The sequence below is a fragment of the Adiantum capillus-veneris genome, chromosome 28 (genome assembly GCF_014529385.1).
Source record: "Adiantum capillus-veneris isolate H3 chromosome 28, ASM1452938v2, whole genome shotgun sequence".
NCBI classification, from domain to species: domain Eukaryota; kingdom Viridiplantae; phylum Streptophyta; class Polypodiopsida; order Polypodiales; family Pteridaceae; genus Adiantum; species Adiantum capillus-veneris.
Window position 1 is genome coordinate 45081017 of NC_140958.1, and position 25395 is coordinate 45106411.

The 25395-nt window shown below is 44.2% G+C and overlaps 1 pseudogene across 1 annotated transcript in view; it reads right to left on the reverse strand.

The window, feature by feature from the left end:
* LOC147420361 (dephospho-CoA kinase-like) overlaps positions 1-18314 on the reverse strand; it is a 68915-nt pseudogene extending 50601 nt beyond the window's left edge. Inside the window, exon 1 of the transcript XR_015186932.1 lies at positions 18176-18314. The product of XR_015186932.1 is annotated as a dephospho-CoA kinase-like (transcript). The remainder of the gene's footprint in view (positions 1-18175) is intronic.
* Between the last annotated feature and the right edge of the window lie 7081 nt (positions 18315-25395).

Consider the following 25395-nt stretch of genomic DNA (forward strand, 5'->3'; position numbering starts at 1 on the left):
CTTACACATGTAGTCTTCAATAGAAGCAATCACTGTATCCTTGACGCACTGACAAGAAATACTCACTTCTATAGCACTAACCAAAGTTTTGGACATTCCATAAGAGCAATTGCCAAACTGACAATCTGTACATCTCTAACATTCATGTAACAGGTATTTCATTTGAGCTCACTTTAAATACCTTGTACATCATTTGTTTCAGAAGCCATTGTCACACTGACAATCCATGTAGCTTTGAAACTCAAGGGGTCAAGGTAGGTTGCAAATCAAAGGCTTCCAGGTAAAGTGATAACACAGTTGGTGACTCTGCAAGTTCACCTTCTTCCATCCACTTAGCATCCATTGGTGGATAGTTTCTGACTTTACCAAGTAACGCCTAGCAACCTTGCCTTTCACTTTCCTTTCTTTGTGTGCCAAAATCTGTTCAGGGACCAAGATCTCGTCAAGTTCCTCGACTTCCGGCTGATCTTCAGGTGGCATATCTTCTGGCACATCACCCACATAGGGTCTGAGAAGACTCACATGAAACGCATTGTGAATCTTCCAACTGTCAGGCAATTTCAGCGTATATACAACATCACTGATTATGTCGCAGACTTGAAAAGGCCCATAGTAACGCATGCTGAGCTTTGGAAACAGTCTTTCCTTGCCCTTCATCTTCTTTAACCTTGCCTTTTCAAAGCGTAAAAGCACCCAATCACCAAGTGAATATACCACTTCACGACGGTGACGATCAACTGCTTTCTTTTGCTTTGCCTGAGTCCTTTCTAAGGCCACTTTGACCTTCTTTTGCTCTTCTGACTTGCGAGGAAAACGTCTTTTCCATTTCTTTGATGGTTCTTTTTCTGATTCAGCCGTAGCTTTATCTTTCCCTGCGTTGGCTGACTCCTGAATCCCTTTTGGAGCCTCATTGGGAACGTGCTTCTTGGCTGAATTTTTCTTGCCTGATCCTGCCTTGACGCCAGTGTTAAATTCACAATCTTCTCCCTTGAGCAAACCATTGCCAGGGTTTGCTACCTCGATGAGCTGCGTCAAAGTAGTGACTTTTGTCTTCGTGCAGTATTTTCTCAATCCTTTGGGTAGGCCACAACAGTATTTTTCAATCTGTTCTGTCAATGGCACAAACCTATAGGAAGTTACTGGAAGTAGAGCTTTCCAAAACTTCCGATTGTAATCATCCAGATTTCTGCAAGTGGCAGCATTTAGCTGGTGCCATTCTATCATGACATCTGCTTCGAAATCATCAGATAACCATGCTGCTGCAAAAATCTGCTTGAAGTAAATCCATGTAGACGGAGCTTGCCCTTGAAGAAATAAAGTTGTCCACCATAGTCCCGCATTCCCTGTCAAGAAAGTGGCTGCCTTGCGGACCTTTGAAGCCTCTGTAAAGTTTCCCCTTGCATAGGCCCTGTCAAACTGCTGGAGGAATGAGAGAGCCTTCTTCCTGTCATCAAACCCTGTAAAGGTCGTGAATGACACACCTTTGCCACCTTCTTTGTACGGAGTTGGCCTCTCCAGCGGCGTTAAATTGTCATATGGAAGTGACTAAAACATGGGAACACTATTAGGGTTCATCTGTGTTCCTTGGCCGCTATTAACTTGACCTGGAAATTCCATATTTGGCTGCTGATTTGTAATTCCAGCCATACCAAAATTTGCTTGTGGCATCCCAAATTGGCCCTGAGTGCTCTGAAATCCTGGTTGCATACCCATGACACTGTACATGGGGTTAGGCATCATCGTTTGAGCACCGCCAAACACCGTTCCTGGCGTATAAAACTGATTTCCAGGTGCATGACCAGCCATGCTCTGGAATACCGATCCACCTCCAAAATAGCCAGGGTGTACTGAAGGTGGTGGGAAGACCTGTTGCATAGCCTATAAGTTGCTTCCCTGCCCATTAGAACCAGCCATAGGCTGCTGAAAGGTGGCGGGCTGAACTGGTAAAGCTTGAAAAACTGGCATCTCAACCACCTGTTCTTGCACCTTAGGCATAGGTTGTGGAGACTGCATGTTCTCCGTCAAGTGTACAGGTGTTTCCATTGACTGTGCGGTATGAATCACCTGTGCTCGAGCCTTAACAGGCTTTTGAATATGATCCAGTGACCCAACTTGCTGAGACGGAACAGGAGGTTGCAGAAAGGCTAAAAACCTCGGGTTCTGCATTACTTGTGTGAACATAGCCACAGCAGTAGCCAACTGGGTCCTCAATATATCGTCATCTGTCTGTGGTGGTCTTGAGGACTCACCCACTTCATGTGTCTGTTGACCCTGTGAAGAGGAAACCTCTTCAGTCACATCATCTGGTCTGTCAGCCATAATTGCAATTCCCTGTGTCTGGTCTATGATCCCCTGTGTCCTCAAGCCCAAAACTGACCAAGGCTCACTTCTATGGGAAAAAAGTGAATTAATCGCGTCGATGGAACCATGAAACCGGCCTATTCAATCCAAAAAGGGCGGTAGACTTTACTTTAAACCTTGATTTAGCTTTCACCCATTATTAGTCGTCTATTTTACCTGTACTTTCAAGACACAACAAAGGGGAGAGGGATACAGGCTGCTAGATTGCACCTGTATGAGTAGACGGACACCAGATTGGCCCCTAACTTAGGCGCCTCTTTCGGTATTTCTTTATTGTTCAAAAGAGGGAATAAACGTTGTGGAACCTACAAGCTGCCCCGCACAAACTCGGCTGAATTTCCACTGTTCCAGCTCGATTTCGGCAGCATAACTGTACTAGAACCCTTCACAGTCAGTATTCCCACGCATTGACTGACTTTCCCGACGCATACGGGCACTTTGCAAAACCTGGCGAGAATCTGCAGCACGCTGAATTCTCTGTTTTCAGCCCTGAAAATGCGCCAGATCACCTGTACAACGGTCCCCTTGCGTCCCCGAACCTCCTGGGGGTATTAGGGTCCGTTTAGGGCCAAAACCCTAAACCTGCAAAAATACACAGCAGGCTGTAATTTACTGCTTTGGGCTCCGTTTCGCGTGCCGGTCGCATCCGTAGCAAGTCCTCGAGCTCCCGCACCTGTAGGGCTACTTGCCCTTTGAATCGGACGAGATTTCTGGCATGAAACCTCTCCGAATTCACCTGTACCTGCGGGGGGATTAGCCGCTAGCTAATCCAGTACCTGTGCAAGAGGCTCTTGCCTCGGCAATCGCGCATGAACCCACACAACTGTACATTGGTCAAATGAAGAGCCCACTAGAGGGGCATAACATACTGCCAAAGGGGAGAGAGAGGGCAATGCGTAGCGTGCAGGGCATCACTCCTGGCACCGCACTGTGCATAAGAGGGAAAGCAAGCACTCCATAGCTCTTAACCTGTGACAAAACTGAAAATGAGGCTCTCTCTCCTTCAAATTCAGCGCCACTTCTTGTTGCATGAGGCAAGTGCACCAGAAGGTGCCACTTGGCACATTTATAAGCATTTTCCCGTTTCGGGGTTGCCGCCTAAAAATCTCCCAACCGGCTCCCCAGTTGACTTCACGGCAGAGTAAGAAAATGTTCCCTTTGTCATTCTGGAGGTAATGACGTCAACACATTTTCAGGTCCCAAAATAGCAGTTCCCTAAATTTTAGGAGAGGCTGCCATTGTATCTTTCTAGGTCATCCGACCCTCTTTGTACACTGCGGCCACATCCAGAACTGAAATGTAGCCTCTGTAGCAAAGGATTCCACTTTGGCTAGTCAATGACCCCACTTGGCTAACCATAGTCCTTGTCCAACCTTAGTGCTCTCTTGCCCTCAGGCCTGGACTCCCTCTGAACAGTTCCACACTAGCTATGCAATGCAGGACAGTTAGATTTCCTGAGGGGTGTTTCCAAAAGTGAAAGTAAATAGATAATAAGAAAGAAATCAACAAAAAGGATAGATAGTAGTCACACGCTGGTGACACCATCTAAACAAAACAACAATTCAATTAGCCTTGGATGTGTTTTACAGGCATCAATAGACTATACCAGTTGTTATCCATGTCCATCTTACAAACTTCTTTTGAAACCTTACCAAGCTAAGTCCATAGATTTTAGGAAAAAATGTTATTATTATCCCCTTTTTTTTTAAAAGCACAAGAATTTTAAAGAATATCATTTTGAATAGAAGGCCGTCACCCCTTCTAACCCAAGTGTCTGAATCCACCATCATTTTGAAGTCATTTTTATTAGTTCCTAAAAACCCAATCAAATGCAGTATAAATGAGAAGTTTTCCTCAAAATAATTTTTCTTTTTCAAGTTCTCAAACTTTAGTCAAAAAAATTCAGGTCAGAAGTCCATTATGGTAGAATGGACTCTGAAAAATCCTCTATCACTTACCCATATTTTCTCTTTCACGGAATCAAAAAAATACACCGTTTTATGAGCCGAACATATGTCATGTTATTTACCGTGTTTAAACTCACCTCAGTACTCAAAGTTTATGAGAGGAGTACCATCTGTCCAAGTAAATACATCCTAAATGAATACAGTATAGTCCAAGCAGCCATGGTAAGCAAAAAGGCCCAACATTATTTAAAACTATAGCGTAGCTGGACAGAGAACCACACAGCTAGCCAACAGTCTATGTTTTTAGGCAATGCAATGTATAGCTTAACCTAGTCCATAAGGTAGTAGGAATAACCGGATGGTGCAACTAGGCTCAAAACATTACAAGAACCAAAGCATAGTAAGATAGAAAACTCCACCCCCTTAAGTAAATACATATACCTAGCATGATTTCCAAAGTCTATGTACTAACACGTCATCAGTAGGCCCTTCATTGTGTCAAATTACCATCGAGAAAGTTTTGCCAAGAAAGGCAACGCAGCAGCAATCCCAAAAGGACAAACCATTGCTAAGGTAGAGTAGTCACACAATCAAACCAGTTGTTGATAGAAATTTATCAAGCAGTTTAGCAATTGGTAATTCACACCCCAATGACAGAAAAAAATTGTTTACGACCAATAGCTAAAAAAGCGACAGTATTAATCAATCCACGCGGTATGCTGAAGCTCATTAGGCCACCAAGGTAGGCTTAGTTACTCTCAGGAAATAGAATCAGGTTCAGCAGAGCGGCAGAAAAGAGCCCTCTTTCAAAAGGCCAGTGTAAACCTCATGCCATTAGCACACAGTGAATAAGAATGACACCTTTATCACTTTCAATACCCACGACTTACCACAGTCACCATGACATAGCATGATTTGCTATATATGCTCCCAACCATGGAGGATCACAACTAGGTTTAGAGCAAAAGCACCATGCTTAGTATTAAACACCCTCTACAGCAGTTACTTCAAAGTAAACAATGCTCCCCCTTTTAAAAACCTGCAAAGAAATACACATGGGCAAGGTGGCCGACCTATGTGTCAGTTGTAACAAAGCTAAGTGAGGGCCAAAGAAGCGCCCTCACCTCTTTATATAGAGGAGGGAGGTGGGCCGCCAAATCGTAGTAATGAGCAAAATCGACATGAGTGGAACAACTCCATTACGCAACAGTGATGCCGCTTATGCTTGCAGAGAGAGAGCCCCTACGCCTTCACGGCAGGTTTTGGTTATAGGGTAGTAAACTACTTAGAAAAGAATCTGTATTTGCAAGTATTAGAGACGGGCCGAGTCCCATGGTGTGGAGGTGAAGCTACAAGAGTTACAAGATAAACCAGGAATTTCTTTAAGTAGCACAATGTGTGTGTGTGTGTGTGTGTGTGTGTGTGTGTGTGTGTGTGTGTGGAGGTCCCACTTTATTTAATCTCTTTTGGTCCCCATCAAACGGGGTCTCATAAGTTGGTGGGAACTCTTTAAAAAAATAGGCCTCTCGGTGAGACTTTGCAAGTTGATGTGAACTTCTTCTGCTGCTTCTCTTTCTTCTTCTTAGGGTTTAGCCGGGATCTGCAGGTTTGCTCCGTTCTTCAGTGGCTTCACACGTCAACAGTTTGTGACATCCCCCCTTCTTGAAAGAAAGTAATCGTCTGCAATTACAGCATAACTGCAAAACAACTCAAGCTAGCTCAAAAAAAATTCCGAGGGACATTCCGAGGAATAATCAATTTTCTCATTCCAAATTGGAGCTCTTGATATCTTGGGTCGTTGGCTTCTCAGAAAAATCTCATCCAATAAGGAGTCTCATTCCAGATTACGGCTCTTAATATCCTGGGTCGTTGGTTTCCAAGAAGTATATCATCCAATAAGGAATATTCAGTGGTTCGCACATCACAGTGCTACACAAATGCTCACATATGCTTGTTACAAGACACAACGAACAGCACCACTGAGCACTCCCGTGAGACAGACGGTCTGCGGTATGAAGCTACTCAATGACTACCTTGTCACTCCCCCCGCAAATAACCTAAAAAGGTCCAAGCCATGAGCTCAGAGGACTGATACAACCAAACGCTCCCCAGACTGCAGCCTGCATCGCTTGGAGGTTCAAGCATACAACCAAACGCTCCCTAGACATCCCGTCTCTGCCGTTTGGAGGTTTTTCAACATACAACGGAACGCTCCCCAGACATCCCGCCTGCATCGTTCTGAGGTTCGGACACAATACCAAAACAACATTTCTCACTACTCCACCCGGGAGTAAATCACCAATCATTGAAACCAATATTAAAACCAAAGTCAAACAATTCAAATCCGCACCAAGACAGGTTTAAAACATATACCGTCCATTCCAAACAGAATCACCGAACAAGTTTAGAAACAAAATTCAGAAAACTAAAAACATTCTCGACATCAATCGAGCTCAAAAGTCGACAGAGCTTCCGTCCTGAAACTTGCACCCAAATTGGGGTTAGATTTCTTTCATAAATTTGTAGCCGCGGCACCATGGTCCATAAGCTCTTGAAAAGTCGAAACAAGCCTTCATAGAAAGTGTTCATGTGGCGGTGATGATAGCCCCAAGGTATATGTCACAAACTGTTGACGTGTCAAGCCCTAAAGAACGGAGCCAACCTGCAGATCTCGGCCAAGGGGCCTCAACCCTAGAAGAAGCAGCATAAGAAGCAAAAGCAACTGATGACGTGGCAAATCTGTACGGACAACCCAGATTTCGCGCTGACTGCTGATGTGGCAGACTGTACGGATTACCGAAAATTGTGCTAACATACTGACGTGGCAGACTGTACGGATTTCCGTAATTTACGTTGGCAGCTTTTTGGCATTGCTTTTTGACCAGAAGATTTTGAGTTTGAAGCTTTTCACTGTAACTGCTTTTCAGGCCAAGGGCCTTTAAATATGAGGCTAGGGCTCATTCTCTGGCATGCTTCCTAGAGAAGGTGCAGAGTCTGGAGTACCGGCTTGTACTGTGTTGATGCAATATAAAGAAATACCGAAAGGGGCGCCAAGGTTTGGAGCCAATACTCTCTAGGGTGGAATTCTGCCACTCCATGTCGCGTGTTGTCGCTCTCTCTCAGTTCAGTTGTTATTGAAGTTCAATCTTTTCTTTTCTATTGGCACGTGTTGCCCATCTTGTGACAGTATACCAATCACATTGGACCTCCAAGGTTATTTGCTCAAGAAGAGACACTTGTAGAGAGATGTCCAAGAACTTCAAGCCATAATCTGCTAGGCTTCCCATGGCAAGCGTTTCAAAATACCCCACTCTACCAGAAGCTGCACTACGAAGGAAGATGTTTGAAGGCATGTATCGTCGAGCAAAAATTTTCTTGAAAGCTTGCCAAGTCCTTGGAGTGTGCGGCTTGGTAGCTATAGACATCCATCACTGCATGGCACTGCCTCTAAGAAAAATAGCGGCTTGAAAAATCCTTGATCCTTCTCTTGCAAGTGATCTTTATGGCTTATGCCTCGTAAGACTGAGCAATGAAGACGGGTGTCACGTGCACGTGGCTCTGTGTGCCACATGGACATGCTTCGTCAACTTCCAGAGCGAGTTTTCCCCTTCTTCCTAGATAGGGATGTCTAGAATCCTAGGAGGATTAGTATCAGCAATTTTGTGAGCCTATTTGCAATACCTACATGTCCACACAAGTCCATTAGATTAGGTTTCCCAGTTTTGGAACCCTCTTGTATACACGTTTTGACAGATGTTATTACACTACGGTGGGCATCTGGCATGACGAGCATGTAGTTCTAGGCTAGAAGAATCCAACGAGCCATTCCCTGCGTCGATCCGATTCCCAGGTGGTGGATGTGCAAACGTTTCACCTAAACGGACACCCCCTAGCTCAATTTTTAATAAGTCATTTTTTTTATTTATTTGTTGGGTGACATGGAGGACAGTTGCCCTACCTCAACTTAAAATAATTCTTAAGGCCTAATCCTCACCTATAAAGGGAGGAGAGCCTCACTTTCAACCAAGTTGCAGAAGAAGATAGCAATAGTGGAGAGTGAGATTCAGCCCTAGCGTTTCAGCCAGCGGTAGAGTTTCTGGGTTTCATCCCCAGATCAGCCCTTGCGCTGAACATCCCTGCAGATCAGTTCAGCGTTTCCAGTTTGCAGCCCGTTCCATCACAGGAACACGGCTTGGAACTGCCTACGCGTATTACCCGTTGCGGTCCGGTACTTCGGTAGCTCATCGAGCCTCCCCTCGGCCATTCCCTCACTGGCATCAAGTGCTCCATTGCTGTCCATCATCGCCGTCATCGAGATCTGCGTTTTCAGCTGACTATACGCGACATATCTGCTGCGTTTTTCGTCGCAGATCTGCGTTCTTGCAGCCAGCTTTCAGCCCTTCGTTCCTCTCACATCGGGAGCGCAAATCAGCCCCAGATCTCCCCTTGGTGGCCATCCGCAATCCCACATCGAGAAGAATCCAAAGGTGCATCAAATCAGCCCCGGAGGTGCCTCGTCTTGAGGAGTTACCACAGCGATTGTCATCATTCGAGTCAGTAGAGTCTGCATTGAGGTATTGCATTATATGTACATTCCATTTACGCAATCTAGAGCAAATGCCACATCAGCAACGGTGTGGGGGGCCCTTGAGAGGGTTGGTTGGGACCCCATCGGGTGTCGCTCTTCTTCTCTCTCTTTCTCTCTCCCCCTACACATCTCTATTGCATTCTCTCAACCCTTATTCATGGGAAAGTAAAAGGAACCATCATTCAAGCACAAAGCAATTACTAACGCAAGGAAAGAAAGAAAGGATTTTGTGGAAGTGTAAAACTAGATCTTCACCATATTCAATTCTGCTGCACCTCACATTGGTATCAGAGCTTTGAAGATTTTGCACTAATTCACTAATCTTTGGAATTTTTTAAAAATTTTTTCTCTCTAGTGTTTGAGTGTGTGTTGTAGCGTTTCGCCCAAGGACGCTTCTCTCATTCAGGGAACTGCAAGATCGGGTCCACACCATCTGCATCTTCTTAGCAATCGGTAGTCATCAATCCGGAGCCAAAGGGTTCAAATGCGAGGCAACCACCATAGGAGTTCGCAGGCATGGTGAGCCTACATTCGCAGCCACATCCCTTGCAGTGTCACAAATGCGGGCACCACGTGCCAATAGAAAAGAACAGACTAAACAGACTTTTAGCACTTCAATAACAACTGTTCAATAACAACTGAACTGAGAGAGAGAGAGAGAGAGACGACACGCGACACGGAGTGGCGAAATTCCACCCCAGAGAGTATTGGCCCCAAACCTTGGCGCCCCTTTCGGTATTTCTTTATATTACTGCTGATTTGCAAAGTACAACAGCCGGGGAGCACCTCCTCTGCAATCTGCGCGCTGAAGAGTGCCAGAGAGGGCCCCCAAGGCTCATATTTAAAGGCCCAAAGCCTAAAAGCATCAAATATGAAAAGCTGACCCCAAAAATTCACTTTCCTAAAATTTCGGGATTTCCCTAAAAATCCGCCGCGAATTCCGAGACGTCCGTACAGGTGCCACATCATCATATTTTGATGTGCAAAGTCTTTTGAGTGTGTTCTGCTTTATTTTTAATGCCTTTATGTCACTTGGGGCCCCATCGGACGGGGTCCCCATAAGTTGGTAGGACTTCTTCTTCTGTTGCTTGTTCTTCTTAGGGTTTCTAGAATTAGGGTTTGCAGGTTTTAGGGTTAGGGTTTCCAGAATTAGGGTTTGCAGGTTTAGGGTTAGGGTTTCCAGAATTAGGGTTTCAACAGTTAGGGTTTCTGGCAGAAATTAGGGTTTGCAGGTTTTAGGGTTAGGGTTTCCAGAATTAGGGTTCAACAGTTAGGGTTTTTGGCAGAAATTAGGGTTTGCAGGTTTTAGGGTTAGGGTTTCCAGAATTAGGGTTTCAGCAATTAGGGTTACCACGTCCTCACTCTGTGACACTTCTTCTACTGCTTCTTAGGGTTTAGGCCCCTCGGCCGGCATCTGTAAGTTGGCTCCTTTCTTTAGGCTTTGACACGTCAGCAGTTTGTTACATGCAGAGACGAGGATTTATCTAGAGCTTCCATCATACGGCAATTTAGTCGAAGCCCCAAGAGGAGCCTCTATCTTTGAGGAGTTACGTGGCGGTTTCATGAGACATCATAGAGAGGACTTGCCTTGGTTCGTGGGCATTCCAAAGGACGTATCCATCTTCATCTCTCATTCTGCATTGCTCTCGCCAATCTTTCCACCTAGGGGCAGCATAGGCTGGCCGGTAACCTTCGTGGACATCAGTGTTTGCATTCCATCCATTCGCTCTAGGAGCATCCATCCGAGTTGGGGTAGCAAAGGTTATTGTTGGCCGGTAACCAACAAGGGCATCGTTGATCCAAGATGCAGTCCACGATTTGTAAGTAGATGCATCATCACCATCCTTGTCTTTTGGACATTTCCACATCAGCCAAATGAGGCTCTCTCAAAAGTCGCCATGAAGGCCATCATCTAGCAGGAACCTCATCCGAGGCCATCTTTTGGTGTGCAAGGAGTTTGGTACCAGTACCTCACCTTAAGCAGGAGGGGATGTCACGTGCACGTGGCTCTGTGTGCCAAGAGCGAGTTTTCCCCTTCTTCCTAGATAGGGATGTCTAGAATCCTAGGAGGATTAGTACCGGCAATTTTGTGAGTGTTCGCAATACCCACATGTCCACACAAGTCCAATAGATTAGGTTTTCCAATTTTGCAACCCTTTTTTGTATACGTGTTTTCACAGATGTTATTACACTACGGTGGGCATCTGGCATGACGAGCATGTGGTTCTAGGCTAGAAGAATCCAATGAGTCATTCCCCACATCAATCCGATTCCGAAGTGGGTGGATGTAACAAACCGCTGACATGTCGATCTACTGAAGAACGGAGCTACCGGCCGAGGGGCCTAAACCCTAAGAAGAACAAGTAACAGAAGAAGTGTCACAAAGTGATGGCGTGGTTGCCTGAGAACAGAAACCCTAACCCTAATTTCTGCCAGAGAACTAACTGTTGAAACCCTAATTCTAAAAATCCTAACCCTAAAACCTGCAAAACCCTAATTTCTGCCAGAAATCCTAACTGCTGAAACCCTAATTCTGGAAACCCTAACCCTAAAGCCTGCAAACCCTAATTCTACTGCCAAAAACCCTAAAATTGTAGAAACCCTAACCCTAACCCTAAGGGCAGATTTTCGCGTTTTGCGTTGGCTGATGACGTGGCAGGCTGTACGGATTTTCGTGATTTATGCTGGCAGCTTTTGGCTTTGCTTTTGGACCAGAAGCATTTGAGTTTTAAAGCTTTTTACTGTAACTGCTTTTTAGGCCAAGAGCCTTTAAATATGAGGTTAGGGCTCATTCACTGGCATGCTTCTTGGAGAAGGTGCAGAGTCTGGAGTACCGGCTTGTACTGTGTTGATGCAATATAAAGAAATACCGAAAGGGCGCCAAGGTTTGGGGCCAATACTCTCTGGGGTGGAATTCCGCCACTCCGTGTCGCGTGTCGTCTCTCTCTTTGAGTTCAGTTGTTATTGAAGTGCTAAAAGTCTATTCAGTCTGTTCTTTTCTATTGGCACGTGGTGCCCGTCTTGTGACAGTGGTATCAGAGCATCAGGCGTGTGCTTTTCTGAAAGCATGCCGGTCCTACAAAAGAGGAGACAGAGCTATTGGAATTTTACCGGACTTATTAGCCACTCCCACCCATACTTCATCGCGCATCAGGCGCGCCCCCGTCTTCACCGCTCATGTCTTACAAGGCATAAGCCATTAAGATCACTTGCAAAAGAAGGATCCCAGATTTGTTTCGAGTCGCTGTTTTTCTCAGAGGCAGTACCATGCAGATGTTGATAGCTACCAAGTAGCATACTCCAAGTACTTGGCAAGCTTTCAAGAAAATATATGGTTTCTGACATCTTCCTTCGGAGTGCAACTTCTGGCAGAGTGGGTTATCCTGAAATGCTTGCCATGGAACCCTAGCAGATTATAACTTGAAATTTCTCAACATCTCTCGAGTAGATGTCTCTTCACGAGCAGATAACCTTGGAGGTCCAGTGCGATTGCTATCTTGGGACTACCATCGCCGCCAAAGAAACACTATCTGTCCAAGAGCTGATGGACCATGTTGTGCTCGGCTACGACCTTATGGAATTAACCTAACCCTAATTTTTGGTGCAGGTTAAGGATGGAAAGCCAGTCGATTATTCGAGCTCGACTGATGTCGATATTGCTTTTTAAGTTTGAAATCTGTTTTAGAACTTGTTTGGTGATCCTGTTTGAAATTTGTTTGCAATGGATGGTATCTGTTTTGAACCTGTTTTGGTACCGATTTGAATTGTTTGACTCTGGTTTGATACTGGTTTCAATGATTGGTGATTTTACTCCCGGGTGGAGAAGTGAGAAATACTGTTTTAGTATTGTTTGAACCTCGGAATGACGCAGGCAGATGCCTGAGAAGCGTTTCGTTGTATGTTTGAAACCTCGGAACGACGCCGATGCCTGGGGAGCGTTTCGTTGTATGCTAGAAAACCTCCGAACAACGCAGGCCGATGCCTGGGGAGCGTTTGGTTGTATGCTTGAACCTTCGAAGCGACGCAGACTGCAATCTGGGGAGCGTTTGTTTGTACAGTCCTCTGAGCTCATGGCCCGGACCTTTTTAGGTTATTTGCGGGGGGAGTGACGAGGTAGTCGTTGAGTAGCTTCATACCACAGACCATTTGTCTCAGGGGAGTGCTCAACAGCGCTCTTTGTTGCGTCTTGTAACATGCATATGTAAGCATTTGTATTGCATTGTGATGTGCCAATTACTGAATATTCCTAATTGGATGAGATTGCCTAGGTATGTAATTTTAGTGCATCAAGACACCCGTGGAAGATTAGTACGGTCTGGGTGTGATGGCTAATTTTACTACGCTGGAATATCAAGAGTTCCGATATGGACGAAAGGAGAAGCTAACTCCTTGATCAAAACAGCCGAAAGGAGAAGCTAACTTCTTGATCAAAAGAGCAGAAAGGAGAAGCTAACTCCTTGATCAAAACAGCCGAAAGGAGAAGCTAAATCCTTAATAAAAAGAGCAAATTGATTGTCCCTCGGAAATTTTTGAGCTAACTTGAGTTGTTTTGCAGATATGTTGTAATCGAGGACGATTACTCTCTTTCAAGAAGGGGAGATGTAACAAACTGCTGACGTGTCGACCTACTGAAGAACGGAGCTGATGACGTGGCAGGCTGTACGGATTTCCGTGATTTACGCTGGCAGTTTTTTTGGCTTTGCTTTTGGACCAGAAGCTTTTGAGTTTTAAAAGCTTTTTACTGTAACTGCTTTTTAGGCCAAGGGCCTTTAAATATGAGGTTAGGGTTCATTCTCTGGCATGCTTCTTGGAGAAGGTGCAGAGTCTGGAGTACCGGCTTGTACTGTGTTGATGCAATATAAAGAAATACCGCAAGGGGCGCCAAGGTTTGGGGCCAATACTCTCTGGGGTGGAATTCCGCCACTCCGTGTCGTGTGTCGTCTCTCTCTTTGAGTTCAGTTGTTATTGAAGTGCTAAAAGTCTATTCAATCTGTTCTTTTCTATTGGCACATGGTGCCCGTCTTGTGACAGTGGATGTGCGATAGTGTCACCCAAACAGACACCCTCTAGCTCAAATTTTAATAAATCATTTTTATTATTTATTTGTTGGGTTACCTTGTGGACAATTGTCCTACCTCAACCTAAAATAATTCTTAAGGCCTATTCCTCACCTATAAAGGGAGCAGGAGAGCCTCACTTGAAACCAAGTTGCAGAAGAAGATAGCGCTAGCTCACCTTAAGCAAGAGTGGATGTCACATGCACATGGCTCTGTGTGCCACGTGGACATGCTTCATCGACTTCCATAGCGAGTTTTCCCCTTCTTCCTAGATAGGGATATCAAGAATCCTAGGAGGATTAGTACTCGCAATTTTGTCAGCCTGTTCGCAAGACTTGCATGTCCAGATAAGTCCATTAGATTTGGTTTTTCAGTTTTGGAACCCACTTGCATAAATGGTTTATAGACGCGTTTCGACAGATGTTATTACACTACGGTGGGCATCTGGCATGACGAGCACGTAGTTCTAGGTTGAAGAAATCCAACGAGCCATTCCCCGCATCGATCAGATTCCCAGGTGGGTGGATGTGCGACAGTTTCACCCAAACGCACACCCCCTAGCTCAATCTTTAATAAATCATTTTATGATTTATTTGTTGAGTGACCTTGTGGACAGTTGCCCTACCTCAACCTACAATAATTCTTAAGGCCTATTCCTCACCTATAAAGGGAGCAAGAGAGCCTCACTTGAAACCAAGTTGCAGAAGAAGATAGAGCTAGTGGAGAGCCAGATTCAACCCTAGCGTTTTCAGCCAGCAGCAACGATTTTAGCAGAGTGACAGGGGACGCCCATTTTTGGGCTTCCTGTCCCACTTGCCGTCCCCCCCTCTTTTTTACACTAAAAATCCATTTGATCCCCGTCCCCCATCCCCACTCCTCGGGACGCGTCCCTTGTGAATATGGTTTTTGGGTTTCATCGCCAAATCCGCCCTTGCGCTGTCCATCCCTATAAATCAGTTCAGCGTTTCCAGTTTTCAACCCATTCCATCGCCGGAACACGGCTTGCAACTGCCTTCGCGTGTTTCCCGTTGCGGTTCGGTACTTTGGTAGCCCATCGAGCCTCCCCTCGATCATTCCCTCGCCGGCATCAAGTGCTCCATTGCTGTCCATCATCGCCGTCATCGAGATCTGCGTTTTCAGCTGACTCTACGCGACATATCTGCTGCGTTTTTCGTCGCAGATCTATGTTTTTGCAGCCAGCTTTCCGCCCTTCCATCCTCTCACATCGGGAGCGCAAATCAGCCCCAAATCTCCCCTTGGTGGCCATCTGCAACCCCACATCGAGAAGGATCCAAAGGTGCATCAAATCAGCCCCGGAGGTGCCTCGTATTGAAGAGTTAACACGGCGATTGTCGTCATTCAAGTCAATAGAGTCTACATTGAGGTATTGCATCGTGTGTACATTCCATTACACAATCTAGAGCAAATACCACATCGGCAACGGTGTGGGGGACCCCATCGGGTGTCACTCTTCTCTTCTCTCTCTTTCTCTCTCCCTCTACACATCTCTATTGCATTCTCTCAGCCCCTCTCTTCAAGGAAAAGTAAAAGGAACCATCATTCAAGCACAAAGCAATCACTAATGCAAGGAAAGAAAAAAAGGATTTTGTGGAAGTGTAAAACTAGATCTTCACCATATTCAATTCCGCTACACCTGACAACGGGAGCGCACCCGATGCGCGATGGAGTAAGGGTGGGAGTGGCTAATAAGTCCGGGGTCGAGACACGAAGATTCTTTGATAATATTACTCGTGTAAGCTTTGGAAGCGTCAACTTGCTTTGATACCACTGTCACGGGGACGGGCACCATGTGCCAACAGAAAATAACAGACTGAACAACTTTAAGCACTTCAAATAACAATTAAACTAAAAGAGATGCACAACACGAGACGAAAGTGGCGGAGTTCCATCCCAAGAGAGCACTGGCCCCAAACACTGGCGCCCCTTTCAATATTTCTTTATATTGCTTGAACTCAGTACAACTCCCATGGCTTTGCTCAACATCCCCCGTGAGTAGACTACCACAGTGAGAGCCCATGGGTCATATTTAAAGGCCCTTGGCCTCTAAAACCAGTTTACATAAAACACAGTCAAACTCAAAAGGATCTGGCCCCAGCCACGTCAACATGTCAGTGCAAATTACGGAAATCAGTACGACAGTTGCCACATCATCATTCTCCATGCTTTGTGTGTGTGTGTGTGTGTGTAGGTCCCGCTTTATTTAATCTCTTTTGATCACTTGGGCCCCATCGGACGGGGTCTCGTAAGTTGGTGGAAACTCTTTGAAAAATAAGGCCTCTCGACGGGACTTTTGCAAGTTGATGTGAACTTCTACTGCTTCTTCTTCTTACGATTTAGGCCTCTCAGCCGAGATCTACAGGTTGGCTCCGTTCTTCAGTGGCTTGACAGGTCAGCAATTTGTGACACCATCTAGTGCTATACTTCTCCACAAAGAAAATCCTGCCAGCTTTCATTCATCATTTCGGCACAAGAAAGGCTCAGGACCATGATGGTATAGTTGTTGAGCACTATACATGCTAGAGACACAATTGCCTCCTCGCCACTGGCTTGCCGGTTACAATGTTATCAAAGCTTAAACTAATTCTTCTTCTACAAAGAATCCAATCCATCTTTTTGTAGCACACAGATTGGATTCTGACAGAAAAACCGACTAAGAACACCAAAGCGACTTGGAAACAAAACACAAGGATTCTGATAGAGAATTTGATACAGAAGCTTAAGGGGATCGAGTTGACCTGGGACAAGATGATGAACAACAAGCCGAGGAGGTTGACTTCGATGCTCAACCTATAGAACCTACAAAAGATGATCGGACTCTTGCAGATCTCAAGCAACACATGCAAGTCCTAGACGAATTGATTTCTTAGCTTCACAAAGGATCCTCTCTATGCGAAACACATACAAAATCAATCGCTTACGAAAATTTGCGAAAGGTGGCAAAAGTCGCCAACCCTAAACTAAAGTCAGCAATGAAGATAAAAGCAAAGCCAAAAGCTGTCAAGAGCGCCAAGTGAGTAAATTGATGAAGAGTTTAAAACAATCTGCGACACGCAAGGGATAAAAGTCAAAGTCCAAGTCTTTTCCCATTTATCTTGGCAAAAAGCCCACTTATTCAGACGTAGCAAAAAAGGGGTCAAGAAGAAAACCCTATCAACAGTTAGACTTACACCACTCTAATGCTTTACATGTCATAAATTGATGACGTGGCAGCTCAACCCAAACACGCACAGCAAGGTGATGTTGTGGCTGATTGTACAGACGCCCGAAAAATATGCTGATAGGCCGACTATACGGAAATCCGTGAAACACGCTGACAGCTGCTCACACCTGGCAAAAATGTACAGAAATCCGTAAATTGTGCTGATTACTCTTTTGGCAGTTTTTGGAGCCAGAAGCTTTTGAGACTTATTTGCTTTTAAGTTTGAAGCCTTTGGGACTGTTTGCTTTTGAGTTTTAAAGCTTTTGGGCTCTGCTTTTGACATCCTTTGTAAGAATAAAAGAGCCCTAAGGGCCTCACTTCTCAAAGCATCTGGACGCAGAGTCTGAGAGCGAGGACCCTGCGAGAGTTGTACTTTGCTCAAAGATTAACATAAAAGAGATACCCAAAGGGGCGCCAGTCTTTGGGGCCAATCTCTCTGAGCACAGAACTACGCCGGCCCCCCATGTCGACCAAATTGAACTGTGATTTTAAAGTTGTGAAGCATTTTAAGTGATTCTCTCTCGTGTCGCGACAGATTTAGGATGATGGATGGGATCTCTCGAGAGTATAGATAGTATGTGGGTACCTTCTTTGACAACATCATTGTTTTCTCTAGCAAAGAGCATAGAGAACATCTGACACGCAGCTGGGAACACAAATTGGTGATCAAAAGAAAGAAGAGTGAGTTCTCTTTGCCAGAGATACACTTCTTGGGACACACCCAAACACAAATACAAATACACTTCTTGCATTGTTGCTTTTCTTGTTATAGTGAATTGGCAAATGCCATTTACAGTGGTGACACACTGCTGTTGATTAACGGTGCGCTCATGGGCAATCAAAGGGAGATTGAAAGAAGTAAAGAAAGAACCAAAAGACACTGAGTGCATAGGTATTAAACAAACAGCTAAAAGATGCAAAGGTCGTTGCATGGTAAGATAAGTCCGATACAAGTATGTCCACTCAGTGGCAAACACATTCTGGGGCGACCTCCTGCAACAAGGATGAGAATGCAGAAGCACAACAAGTTTGGCAAACGTACCTCTTCTCAGACAGACAGTACGAAGAGCAACCGAGAGTCTTCCATAGTTCCGATTTGAAAGACGTCGCCTGGGAGCTGCGCTACCGTCGGCCGTCGGCGGGAATTCCGCTTTATTAAGAAAACGCCGGCCTGATCCTCCTCCTATTAAAAGTGTCATTCTTAGGCCCCTGTCACACACGTCCGCCCAGTCATGCTGGGGGATAAGTTATCAAAGTGGACGATCCGGAAGCATAGAGCAATGGGAAGAATACACGAGAGAGAGAGAGAGAGGGAGGAATTCCGCTTTATTAAGAAAGCGCCGCCCTGATCCTCCTCCTCTTAAAAGTGTCATTCTTAGGCCCCTGTCACACAGGTCCGCCCAATCATGCTGGGGGATAAGTTATCAATCCGGAATCATAGTGCAATGGGAAGAATACACGAGAGAGAGAGAGAGAGAGAGAGAGAGAGGGAGTGATACTGATGAACCAACCAACCTTGGCAATGAATTCATACTTTTACAATGGGGCTAGATGTACTTATATAGTCACCTTAGCAAATTGCCAAATAAATGAAATTAATACCTAAAATCCAAAATAAATAATGGGATCACATTGGGCAGTTCACTTGAGATGCAATAGCTTTAATACCCTCTCTGTGGTTCATAGTGGGACATAAATGGTGAGACCAAGTCGATGAAGAAGCTACCATGGACACCCTAGTAGTTGTACATTCCATCGGAGACACCTCGGATTTGCTACCCTCAACTTTGTTCCTTAAAAGAATGCCATCTTGCACATTGTTTGCCTTTTAGATTATTGAACTATAGACCACAGTTGATCCAAGAATCCCCATTCGTGAAATGTGAACACATCACGTCCAAAATACTCCAAGATGATGACCTTTGGAACACATCATGTCCATAATCCGACTAACAACAATGGGTTGGCGCAAACATCCATAATGTTTTAGATACGTCTGATTGGTTCCTTGCCGCCCATCCATGCTCGATGGTGAACATCCACAAAAACAACAATGCCAAGACGTACAATTTGATTTGAGCGATCATCGTGACCCTTGCAAATCAGAGTCACTACCACCTCGGCTACATCCATTTGTTGGAAGCCATTGCAAAAAAGTAAAATTTTCCATGTGTTCGTTGTGTGTGATAGGTCGCCCGTGTCTGACAGGGGCCTTAGGTGGAGGAGCCATTTTATAGTGTAGGCACATGCAACCCGACCATGCCTTCGATCGGCTAAAAAGCACACAAGGCCTTTGTTTGGTGCCCAAACGAGGTGGAACCCCATCTTCATCCCGTAGTAGCGATGAACGCTCAATTTGCTATGGCAGGAAGAAATCTAGAGTGCCTTTGGCAGCACTTTCACTTGCAATTTTTGTTTGTAGCTCTTCAATGTTGCCATGTTAGCATCCTTGACCTTTTGAGGTGACGGTTTTCCTACATGTGTGCAAGTTTGCATGGTTGCTCAAGTCAATTGCATCCTCAACTTGCCGAACACATTGCACGATGTGCCTCGGCACTATATTACACGGGGTCTTGAATGTTGTTTGAGAGGTGGGATTGAGGATGGTGAACACGTGCATGGTTTTTGTGACAACAGGAGTCCATTAGATGTTGGTTGAGTCTACTTTTTATTTGCGAGTTTACTTTTGCCTGCGCATGTTCGCTTTATCATGTTGCAAAGTGGATTGTTGGACAATCAAACCCATGCGAGCGCGTGGTTAGCACACCAACCTACCAACGTGGAGGTCGCGGGCTTGAGGCCCAAATGGGGAACCAGAAGTCGATGTCGTTCACATTTTGTGGGCCATTTATCCCCTTGAGATTCGTGCAAATCCCTACCCATCGTTGATCCCATCTCTCAAGCTTCATTAAATACCCCATGTGATATATTGTTGTGACACGATGTGCGTGCTATATGAAACGATACGAAGATCAAATGCAATATTAATACACGACCATAGGAAGTGCAAATTTGAACTAATGGACCCATCATTATATTGTCCCCCTTACCTGAAGCAATGATCAAACGCTGCTTAGTTATCCATAAAAATAATTATGCATAACTGAGCCTAGTAAACAGCAAAGCAAAACATTAGTCATTTACACGCAAGGGAATAGTTGTAGCAAATGATGGGCAAATGGAGGGGTGTTCCAAAAGGCTTGCTTCAAGCTTCCCCAAAATGCTCTCCAATTTTTTCCTCATCTCAAAATGATATCCGATTCCTACTGTTAGGCCTAGGGTAAGATCGGGCAGCAGGCCAAGGGCCAGGACGGACATGCGATCAAGGGGCCCCTATTATTAGTATCCAGGGCCTAAATAGGGCGTGGTCAGGTGGAGAGTTTCATGCTCCAATCCCCTCAGTCTTACACTAGTATCAAGAGCCTCAACTCTTTTGGGGAAAGAAGGGACGTGGTCTCTTTGCACCTTCATGAATTGCATGTGCAGGCAAGCCATGGAGAAGGGGGTTGAGGACGACCGCATGCAATGTGGCTAAGCAAGAAGTCGAAGGGTCGTGTGCAGGATTGCGTAGGGGGAGGAAGAGCAAAATTCGACCGCAACGGATTGGAGGAGATTGGACTTGTTGGGGTCGCTATGCTATGGGGAGCACTTCACGAGACTACGCCATGGCCAATAGAGCATCTTTCCGCGCAGAGTCTCTCTCTCTTTGGCTCGTTTCCGTCGCCTGCAACACCATAGTTATTTTCTGGCTTTGTTTTCAAACGCTGGCCCAGCCAAGGCCATAGCCTTGGTCAATCAAGTTTTGTGTTAAGGGATGTACCCAACCAAATGCATTGAATTCGAGCTACGGTTTGGGAGCAACAGGTAGTATTCCACATTGAATCGTAGGTAAACAACTAAAAATTCTCAAAAAAAATCAGGTTTGGCAAGCCAAATGCCAGAACAAAAGAAAACCCATACCACAATTATGCAAGGCATGGTGGTAGGGAAAATCATGGGCTTGCATGGAGGCCGACTTGCGATCTCAAAGCTTCATCATGAGCCTGCATGGAGGTTGATTTGCAACCTTAAATCCTTAAAGACATCCTTTTACATAAGCTACGGGGTTTGCATGGGAACGGACGGGAATTTACCACAAGGGCTTTCTCGCGACGGGACAAGACATGCTTGGAATGAAGGTACGTTTTGTTTGTGCCATTCATGTAAGTATTTTTATGCTTTGAGGATGGCATTTTGTTTGACAAGGTCGACAACTAGTGTTAATTATTTTTTGTATGACATCGCCATAAGCTGCACCGTGGTCCTTCAGTCATGTTTTGACAATGGAGCAAGGCTCCAACAAAGCAAAGTTGCCTAGCTGTAAGGGCAAGTCGGGCATGGCTCGTGACTTGTAAGGAAATGGAGCAAGGCTCCAACAAAGCAAAGTTGCCTAGCTGTAAGGGCAAGTCGGGCATGGCTCGTGACCTATCCGAGCAAGGCTCAATGGCATCCCATAAAACTCAAGACCAAAGCGGGTTTTGATCACGAGACAATGTGGCAAGGTTTCCTAGCAACAAAGGCAAGTCAGGCACGGCCTGTTACTTGAAAAGAAAAGGTATACGGAAAGGCCGACCAATGATGGCAATATAAGAAGCCGACAAGCATCTTTCTCTCCACTAGGGCATGGCTCCTAGGTAGTTGTCTGTGCTCGATGCAGTCAGACACAGACATGATCAAATCATTGTTGGCTAGAGTGATCTGACGAGTTTTCAGAGTTACTTGACAATGAGAATATGCCAAGACTTCTTGTGCAACTACGCTTTGTTTTTATCTTCACTGTCGATAGTTTTATGATTTTAATGTTGTATACTATTGAACAAGGTTGCCAATTACTAGGATTGATTTTCTTCTAACTCTGTTGAATATGAAAATACCCTATGATGCACCGAGCAAGGCTCCATGAATTTAGTTGGCCATTGATTTCATCGGCCAGTATCTCCTTAATGTATCCTCTTGTGTTGTCGAGCAAAGGGGAAAATCAAGGTTTTTAGGAGCATGGCTCCCGACCTTTATTTATGCATTGGGAACATGGTTCTTCCAAAACAATTACAGCTTACCAGAGTGCAGGCAACATACATACGTGAAGCACCTAGGACATACATGGACGTCCACAGCTATGAGCCGACTCCACTTCGGCTATCATACTACAGGATGCTATGACTTCTGATGCCACGGGCAGTCACAGGTATGAGATACATACATTTGCAATATTTTTTCGCTTTTCAATACGTGGTACACTTTGATGAGGTCGATTATCTGTGAATGCTCGACAAGGTCGACTTTCTTTTTCTATGACATTGTAAATTGGCAAGAATATTTGTTAGCTATGAGCACCAGAACTCCATGAGTATTTATGTGAAGCAAGGCTTCCCTTTTGGCATTTGGCATAGCTATTCCAAAGTTTGGAATATGCTATTAGCATACGAACTTGAAGGAAACTCGACAAGATGTCTACAAGTTTTTACGTCACAAGCGGGCGTATATGATACACTAACTCACTTGAGAAGTACATATGGCTATGAGCCAGATTCAAGCTAATTACCAGAAACCTGGCCGCAAGTGGGCGACAAGGTAGTAAATTTCAAGCTATACGTGTTTCTTTTGTAATTTAACCTTTTATTTGAAAAAAAATTCTCAATTGTGCAAAGCACAGTGCTTTGCCAGAGATTTATCAATTGTGCAAAGCAAAGTGCTTTGCCAGACTTCATGCAAAGCAAGGCTTCTCTTATGTGCCAAGGTATTATCAATTGACTTTAGATCAATGATGCTGGCACGTATCTTTGGCACTAACGGATACAAGCTCACAATTTATGCAATGATGCATTGTGATGTATCCATGCTAGTGTAAACGTGCAAGGCACGTATACCAAGGGATCACATGATTGAGACTATCATTGAAGCCAAGGGCTTATTATTCTACAATTTCTCTGCAAAGTCTAACCAAAGGGTTTGACAATGTAGATTTTAACCAAGGGGTTTGAATTGCAAAGGCAACGCCTAGGGCTACATGTGCAGTATTACTTGGATTTCAATACTTTTCAATTAGTGTTCCTAGGCCTTTGCAAGCGAGAAATTTGAGCAGGTGCGTTTGACTGCAGGTAAGTGAACACAATGTTCAACCTCCAGGTACGCATCTAATTTGATTTTGTTTCTTTTTTTGAATATGTCTTTGTTTACTTTTCCAAGTAGGATGCATAAACTTCTATGTTTTCCTCCATTTTTCTCTTTAAGAGACATGACAAGGTCATGTAAGAGCAAATCATGTACAAAGTGAAACACAAAAAAAACCTTGATAGAATGCCCAAAACTAGCCAACTAGCTCATATAGACTCAACAAGTTTCCTTTCATTTACAAATGCTTTCAAGAAAAAGTTTCTAATATATCAAAAGAGAGCTCAATCCATCATGGAACCATTCAAATGCGTGCACACATCTAAACTATAAACAAAAAAAAAAGCATTTTGCAAAATGTTCCTAACAACATCTAAGGCTCATTTAGTAGGAGTGTAGGGCTTGGTTATGGATAGTTGATCTATGGTTCCGATTCTACGTACCCATTTCTGTGGCTTATGTATTCTATTTTTAGTGATTAGCTCATCATTACCAGGGGTTTTTACATAAGAATTTTCCCAAAAAGAATGAAAGGTCTATGGGGAGAAGGAATCAAGCGAGAACCAGCCCCAAGGAGATAGCCTAAAAGCCAACAAGCTTAGAATTCCAATGAAAAAATATATATGGAAGAAGTGTAAAAGAAAACTAAACAACTCTTGGTGGCTAGCCTTGAAGGAAAATAATGCGAACAGAAGAACCTCCACTATTTCCACTCTAACTTCATTTCCCTCAAACAGATTTAAAGAAGAAGATTTGGAAGGCGAGTGAATCTTGGAGAAATTGGAAAAATAATATCAAAATGCTTAATAGATCCCCTTTGATAGTGACATGGATGCATCAGATAAGACCTTGCAAAGACACATTCAAAAATTGAGTCTTCATTCTATTTCTCATTTAAATTATATGGGATGGTGAGAAAACTACTAACTCTCATTCTATTTTTCATTTGAATTATATGGGAACACTACATAACTGGTGAGCAAGCAACTACAAGCAAAAGGTGGTGCATGCCTAAGAGACAAGAAGCTATATGGAGGCATGCAACATTTTCATGCACATCCTGGGATTGGTCCCAATTTACCCCATTTGACTACTTTTGCACAACCATTTGTGAGGCAAGCCACCCACAATTATAAAACCATAACAACAAATCAAAGCTCAAAGTATGACCTCGCCTTTTCCATTCCAAAGAACCTAGAAGAATAATAACTTGCTCTTGTGGCTAAACAAGTGTTTTAATGAACAAACACCACTATGAGGAAACAAAGCTAAAATCCAAGCTGCTAGTGAGAATATTATGGAATGAACACCTTTCATATGGTTGTTAGATTATAAACTAATAAACTCTAGGATTATGAGACACTTGAAATCAAACAAGCTTGGGAGTCTACTATTGGGAAAGCGTGGACTCAAATGAAATGTTATGGGTGAAAAAAGCAAGACTAGCAATCCTCACAGATAGCAAGATAGTGTATATCTTTAGAAAGGATGATGGAGCTAAGCCTGTCTTTAGGTTTCAAGACAAATACAACAATGGGTTTACATCTATGACACAAGAAGATATAGCTACCATGTTGTATCAGGGGTATTCAGTGAACCATTACAAGCCGATAGCAAGAAGAGTAGATCCTCCACAACCCTCCATCGATAGTGTGCACACCAAAAATGGTTCTAATATAAGTCAAATACAAGTTAGAGAGCTAGATGATTTGATACCATGGGATTGGGTTAACAGAGGAGCCCATCAACACCTGACAAGAATACAAATGGTGACATCAAAACTAGGTGTGGGTTTAGCGAGTCACACTAACCAACTACCTTGTTCGAAATGATCTTGGATTAGCAACCCAAGAAGAACAGGTTCATTACACCAAAGGCAAGTAAGGCCTGTGGATTTCCCACAATAGATGAAGAGGTACAATGGAAATAGAGATCCCAATAAACACTTGGCCACATTTAAGCAATTTCTTAGGGCTAAGAAAGTCTATGACTTCCATACATAGTATGAGGGATTTAGGCTAACACTTGAAGGGAAAGCCTTAACTTGGTTTCAAAACATATAAAATGGAACAATCACTGACCTACCCACGTTGGCTAATAGATTTATGGTAA